The following is a 7,494-nucleotide window of genomic DNA, read 5'->3' as shown; positions in this document are numbered from 1 at the left end:
AGGCCATTAGGGAAATCACTTGGGGGCTTGGTTGTATTTGAACCATGGCTACACCTCCTGATCGGCTTAAAGCCAAAAGGAAATCATGTGGGGCCAAAGAGAGTGTTGCAACAACACAACTCAAACATAGGCACCCACCGAGCACAGCTCAAATGTTGCCTGGGGGCTCTTTGCCTCTCAAAGAAGAAAGAGCTTGCACCCTTGCAATAGGCTATCAAGCCAGGCTTGGAAGCCAGGTGTATTCACCTAAAACCCTGGGTTATCCTACCTTTTTAAGTAAGCCCCTCCGTCCAGGTAAACCTGGTATGACCCACCGAACGTTTGATAAGTCAATCTCATAGACCCTGAACTTGTCAAAGTTAAAACGACGATTAGTTAATGATTGAGGCCCATCTTAAAAGGCTTTGAAAAATGGTTTAACTCGATGGCCTGGCAGCCCATGAAAAACCTTGATTTAGGGCCTGGCAGCCCATGAAAAGCCTTGCATGTTCTTTTTGTGTTTTTATTTGACAAGTTTTTTCTCCTTTGGTGAGATTTTTAATATTTTATGATAAACCGGCGTTTATTGACCCAGGTTGGCTTTCAATGATAAGTTGTTAGTACATGATCAGTTATAATCCGGTGTTTATTGACCTGGTCTGGTTTTGACTACAAGTCACCAGTATTATATGTGGATACACTGGTGTTTATCATAACATGGTACGGTTTTATCATAAACCGGCAAAACATGGAAGGAGTTATCAATACTCAAGATTGGGGTTATCACCCTAAATACACAAAAGTTGGTCAACCAACAGTGTGTTTCGATATCACAGGTATCATCTTTTCATCTTTGATTATTTTTAAAAGTACAGCCTTGGTTATCAACCCCGACTATATATATATATATATATATATATATATATATATATATATATATATATATATATATATATATTTGGGCATCATGACCCATCCAGCGGTAAACCGCCAGGACACTTTCAAATTTCTTGTATGCAGGAATAATTTGAATAACACAACTACGGATTATGAACATAATATATCCTAAAGCATGGTGGATTCATAGTATCAGGCAAAATAAGTATGCACGATGGCATAGCAGACCGAGTGTTTTGAACTAGCCTATTACAAGGCACTTTAATGCCCAAAATAGTAATTGTTTTCAGCAAGTGTGGCAGTACGCAGAAGGCTAAGCCGGCCCCCAAATCATGACTCATCACCAAGCTGAGTTGAAGGCCGTGGATCGTCCTGCGCTGGTGCATTTTCCTCCTCTCTACCCAGTGGATGGAAGTCAATGGTTGCCCAATCGATTCCAGTTAAGGCTTGGAACACAGCTTCATCACTTATAAGGTTTGAGGGGTCAACATCGGGGGCATAGGTGTGCTTACAGATTGGCGGAATAAGATCTTCTACATCATGTGTTGGCGCAGGATATCTTTTCTGATCACAATCATAAATCGGCTGATAGTGAGAGAGATTGGTTTCCTCAGCCAACTTGCTTGCTAAGGGGTGCATTTTCCTTATCAACCAGCAAAGATCGTCATTGTTAAACACTGAGCCATCCTCCTTTACGCCAGGGTAGCCACGGCCTATATCCGACGATTCAAGATCTGGTATCCATGCCCTAGCCTGGATTAGGGCGGTTAGCGCACCTGACCTTGCAGCTGATCTTTTTAGCTCATCCAACCGGGCAGGCAACATTGACAGTTTCTCAAAGGTTTCCTTTATCAAGGTTGGAGGCGGTTTGTTATGAGCAGCAGTGGAGATGGCCCGTTGAGCTCCGGAATATAAGTGCTCTATCAGAGTATAGGCAGCCTTCAGCTTCATCCGCATGTCAGAGCCCAGATGGGTAATGCGAGTTCCTGTGTCATTGCGAGCATCAGTAAACCGGTAACTGATGAGATAATGTATGTTGGAAACTTCAGGTGAGGGTACTTACCAAAAACAGCAGAGGTCATGGCATTGATCTGCCACTTTAAACCGGCCAGCTCTTCGACCACCGGTTTAAGGGCTGCTTCTGCGTCTTCAGCTCTCTTTTGCAATGTAGTTTTCTCTGTGACCCAATATGCCCGTTCCTTGTTAAAAGTTTCCTTCAGCTTCTCCATGGCTTCTAAGACACTGGTCAGTTCCTCTTTGGCTTTGGAGGTTTCTGCTTCTTAAGATTTGACATTTTCTTGAAGGTCAGCAGTTTGGGCTTCCCTTTTGCTCAGCTCTGCCTATAAGAGAAAGGCATATTATGAGGTGGCAGTAAATATTGGAAGTCCCAAGCACATAACAAGTTATACACTTGGCACTTGGGGGCTAATGTCTATTTGATTGATTATCAGAAATTTTTTACAAGTCCCAAGCACAATACAAGTATTATCCTTGACACTTGGGGGGCTAATGTACGTTTGCTCAAAGTAACATTGGTTAAAGTCCCGATTCAGCTTGAAAGGATAAACTGGCCCTTGGGGACTACACAGACGAAAGTTAAAATATTACAATGCTAAAGTACCGGTTCATCTTAAAAAGATAAATCGGCCCTTGGGGGCTACTGGAGTTGGTACTTGAACTTGGATATAAGAGAGAAATAGTTATGAAGTTACCTCATATCGGTCCTTCATCAGATTCACTAAACCGGCTTCTTAGTCGCGGTTTGTGTACAGATGGTTTAAGAAACCAGAATGAAGTTCTTGGGCATTGAGGTGGGCGTAGCTTGACAAGTCTGTGCTCCACTTGCCTTTGCCCATAGAAGAGAATTCCTCCTTGGCACTATGCTTTGATAATGCAATAGGAATGCCAGGGGTGGTGTGGCCAATGCCAGTAATTATAACATCATCTTACTTGTCACCGGCAGCCTTTACTGGAGTTGACGGTTTATCCGCAGCCTTAGCTGAACTAGACGGTTTATCATCAGTACGGACCGGGCTTGCCGGTTTATCATCAGTGGTTGTTGCATCAACTTGTTCAACAAAATCATGGTCTTGAGGGGGTGGATCATCAAACATGGCATCAACATTTGTTCCTTCTGGTTATGGAGTTCCCTCCAGTTCAACAACCACATGGTCATCAGACGGTTTAGTTACCCGAGCTTTCTTGCTGGGTCTGGCCTTGGCCCTGAAAGGAAAAGATATAAAGGTCAGTATAACACGCAAGTATAAAGTGTCAAAAGATTAAGTTTAAAGTATTTACCCAGGAACGGTCTTAAGAGGAGGGAGTTGTGTGGCCGTTGACTCGCCAGATGATGAATGAGGCGTTCCCTGATAATTGGAATCAGACGGATTAAGGGGTTGTCGGAAATAACCTGCCTTGGGATAAGAAGGATCAGAAGTGGGTGAGACTTCAGATTGACGCTTCCGAACCAGAGTGTTTGGTAAACTGGCTGAAGTGACTACTTGGCCGTTGTGCTGGGTTGTGCGGCGAGCTTTGTGTTGCTGCTTCTTCAAAAGAAAGTTTGGGTCCAAGTGAGCTAGGGGGTGAGAAAATCTTACTTTCCGGATTGCTTGACGGATTTTTTGTGTTGGCAGAGGGTCTGAACCGGAGGAAAGGATAATTACCTCTGCGTCATTGGCTTGGCTGCCTTCAGCGTCATCCTAATAATAATCATTTCATTGAGGTGTATGAAAAATGAGCCAAGAGAGTCAAGTTCTACCTCTACGTCCAAATCATCAAGGTCGTCATCAAGGTTTAACCCGATGGATTCAGCTGCCTTTTTCTTGGCAGGTCTTTTAACAACCTTCATCTTTGGTCGAGGGGTCTTGGCCAGTTTATCCTGTGGTTTCTTCTTCCAGAATGGGTCGTCACCCTGTTAAAAGATTGACACAGGATATAAAAGATTGCACAGTTAAGAATATCAAGTACAAAGCAGGAGTGAGGCAATTCTTACAGCTGTCGGTTTATTCAATGTATAAAAGGGATTTAACCCAGTCCTACTGCAAACAGCTGGCGATCCATTCAGCATCTTCTTAACAGATTCAGTAACTTCAGCCTCTGTTAGCTGAATATCAATATGACGTTGAGTATCTTTTGAGTCCCCTGTGTACTCACACATTAAACCGGGGCGACGGCTTAACGGTAAAATACTCCAAGATATCGAAGAACGAACAAAGTCCACTCCTGTCAAACCGTTAGCCATGAAAGCTCTGAGCTTGGCGAGTTGTGGTGCGTATGTGGACCGTTCCTTGGCAGTTAGTCGTTGCGGAAATGGGTATGTGTCGGTAAGCCAGTGAGCACGATAACCCTGCAGAGGGGTCTCGTCTTCAGGGGAAGTATCCTTACAGTAGAACCAAGTCTGGTTCCAATCCTTAGGATGACTATGAAGTTTGGCATGAGGGAAGCTGACATCCTTCCTTTTCTGAATGGAGACGCCGCCAAGTTCAGTGTTGGGTCCATCTACGAATTCAGTATGACAGTTCAAATAGAAAAAATCTCGGAACAATTCAACAGTTGGCTCTTCTTGCAGATAGGCTTCACAAAACACTTGAAAGTCGCAAATATTGGACACATAGTTGGGTCCAATATCTTGAGGATGGATCTGGAAGCTGGCAAGCACATCATGGAAAAAATTGGATCCGAGCGGTTTAAAACCACGGTTCATGTGATCAACAAATACCACTACCTCGCCGTCTTTTGGGGTAGGAGGATTTTCTAGACCGGGAATACGCCAGTGGATTTCGCTTTGTTTTGGTAAAACGCCAGTTCTGACGCATCCATCTAGCTGCTCCTCAGTAACCCGGGAAGGGACCCAGTTACAAGCATAAAATTGTTTGGCCATTTCAAATGAAAAGCTGGAAAAAGATCAAATGCCGGTTTAAGGTTCATGACAGACAAGCGTAAAGCGTAGCAGGTTAAGGGAAAGGTATTCAAGCATGCAAGATTGTTAAACCGGAGGTTGATGCTATTATAAATGGTAAAGTGACCGGCGGTTTACGAGGGGACTAATGGCATATGGAAGATTATTTTCTAAAGGATAAACCACCCACGCAGACAATGAAAGTACAGATCTGAAGCAAAAATGACTAAGTGAGGAAAAACAAGCTTCGCAGTTTTACATTGGAATTTTGGATCTACCACATGTCAGGAAAAGGAAAATAAGTCTAGAACTAAAAACTAGTACAGAGGAGTTCATCAGTTCTAAGGAGGCCTTTGTACAAGAAAAGGGGATCTACTAGCATCTGAAATGGATACAAAACAGCTACTGCATGAGTTTCATACTTCTTTTAGATCAAAAGATGATGCAGTGGAGAAACTACGAAGAATCCGTAAGGAACAGCGAAGAACACAGCGGAACTTGCAAACCCTAGCAGATCTACAGAGGAAGGGAAGAGGAACTTACCGAAGCTGTTGAAGCAGCGGAGGCGCGCCGCATTTTTCTGGAACGATTAGGTTGATGCAGCGGCCAGAGGTGAAGTCGAGGGCTGAGCTTGACAACGGCGGCTGCGCATACGGATCAGGTCGGCACGAGGAAGAAGAAGCAAGGAGGCAAGAGGGAAAAAAATAAAAGGACCCCCGGTCTTATTTATAAGGTGAAAGGATAAGTGACAGGTGCGAAAATCGAGGAGCCCAAAAGTTGGATATGTGACAGCACGGTCGCCTCGATTGTTGGAGGCTCATTAATGAAGGTGAGGTATATTCAATTTTTAATAACAGGTGACGTCATGGCGATTTTTTACGAACCTAGAAGATGATGTCATGGCAGTTTACAAGATTTATGTGAAAGTGCGGAAGAAGGAATTTTTCTAAGTGTTGAAGATTGACATGAACGAGTTCAAATCAATCTTGGGCTTAATGTTGGGGATATTACTATTAAGTATAAACCGGCCATGAGGGGCCGGATTATGTCCACAAGGAGTTAGTCATGTTTGAAGCCCATGAAGACAAGAGGTATGGCGCTTTATAGAAGAGATCTAACATGAAGGCCCAGGGCCCAAAGGCGGATTAGAACCCGTAGACATAAACCGCCATATGATATGTAACTTATTCTGTAAGGCAAGGAAAGGTCGAAACCGAGCCGAGCATGTTTATGAGCCGGCCTCGGGGTTCTGTAAACCGCCGAGCGTCAACCTGTGTATATAAAGGGACGACCCGGCGGCGGTTTAGGGACAACAAACAATAAATCGAGAGTCAGGCAAAGCGGATTCGCTCCCTGGTCATCGAAACCCTAGCAATTCCATCATAACTGGACGTAGGCTTTTACCTTCATCGTAAGGGGCCAAACCAGTATAATTCCTCGCGTCCCTTGTCCGCTTTAACCCCTTCAAGCTAACCCGTCGCGATGGCTCCACGACTAAGTCCTTTCACGAGGACATCTGCCATGACAAAACCATGATAGATGGAGTACTAGTTACAGTGATGCATATAATTAAGTAAAGGGATCGCACATGTCTATATTGACTGGAACGAGAATGCAATAACACAATAAGAATTAATGCCACGATGATTTGATCGCAGTGGTGGTTACAGGTGGCAAGAAGAAAGATGCATCCATCAACGTACGACCTCCTCCTCCTCAACTCAGTGCGTTGGGCCACCAACCGGCGGCTAAGGAGCAACGGCTTTTGTGGCGAGGTCAAGGTGCTTCTCAGCAAAGGCATCCATGGCTTCCAGCCGGTTGAGGAAGGCCAACTCGTAGCGTCCTCCACCACAAAAAAATACACTTCCGTGATGATACATGTTTGTCATAGTAGGTCACGTTTTCTGTCATGCATGTACATCCATGACAATTTTATGACAGAATCAAGATAGTCATACCTGTGTTGTCGTAGAAGTGTTCCATGACATTACCAAATTTATCATCACGGAAGTGTCCACTTCCATGACGATAAATCGCGCGTCACAGAAGTGCTTTCGTCAAGGGTGACCGACACGTGGCATCCACCGTAACGGAACACCGTTAAGCTATCGGGTCTGGTTTTAGATCTGATAACCCGTTAACAGAACCGACCAATAGGGATTTTCCACGTGTAAAATCATCATTGGCTGGAGGAAACACGTGTCGGCTCACCATTGGGACAGATGTCATCCACTCATTGGACCCAAAGCGCCTATGATACGTCGACACATGGCACGGCCCAACAGAGACCCATTCCTGTGAAAAGGCCGGCCCGTTTGACTTGGTCAAAAGGTGGCGGGCTAGCCCACGGCAAGCCTGTTAATGGCATGTTCGCATATAGCCCATTTACAGCCCACTAACCCAGGGCCCGTTTACGGCCTATCCGAATTAGGCCCAGTAGCGTCATCTGGGCCGTCCAATTTAATTCCAGCCCATTTTAACTTCTAGCCCATGTATGGCCCATGACATCTTTCGGCCCATATGAGGCCCTTAGTAACCCTCGGCCCATTAACGGCCCATGGTAAAACTGGCCCGTAATGAACAGTGTATCACTTTATACCCATTAACAGCCCATTATTCCGTTGGGACGTTTCCAGCCCATGTTATTTCTCAGCCTTCTCAGGGGCCATTTATTCTTGGGCACATTTCCAGCATTCGTTTACTTTCGTCCCGTTATTGTC

The sequence above is a fragment of the Triticum urartu genome, chromosome 2, assembly GCF_003073215.2.
Source record: "Triticum urartu cultivar G1812 chromosome 2, Tu2.1, whole genome shotgun sequence".
Classification (NCBI taxonomy): Eukaryota; Viridiplantae; Streptophyta; class Magnoliopsida; order Poales; family Poaceae; genus Triticum; species Triticum urartu.
This window is presented reverse-complemented; position numbering follows the sequence as displayed.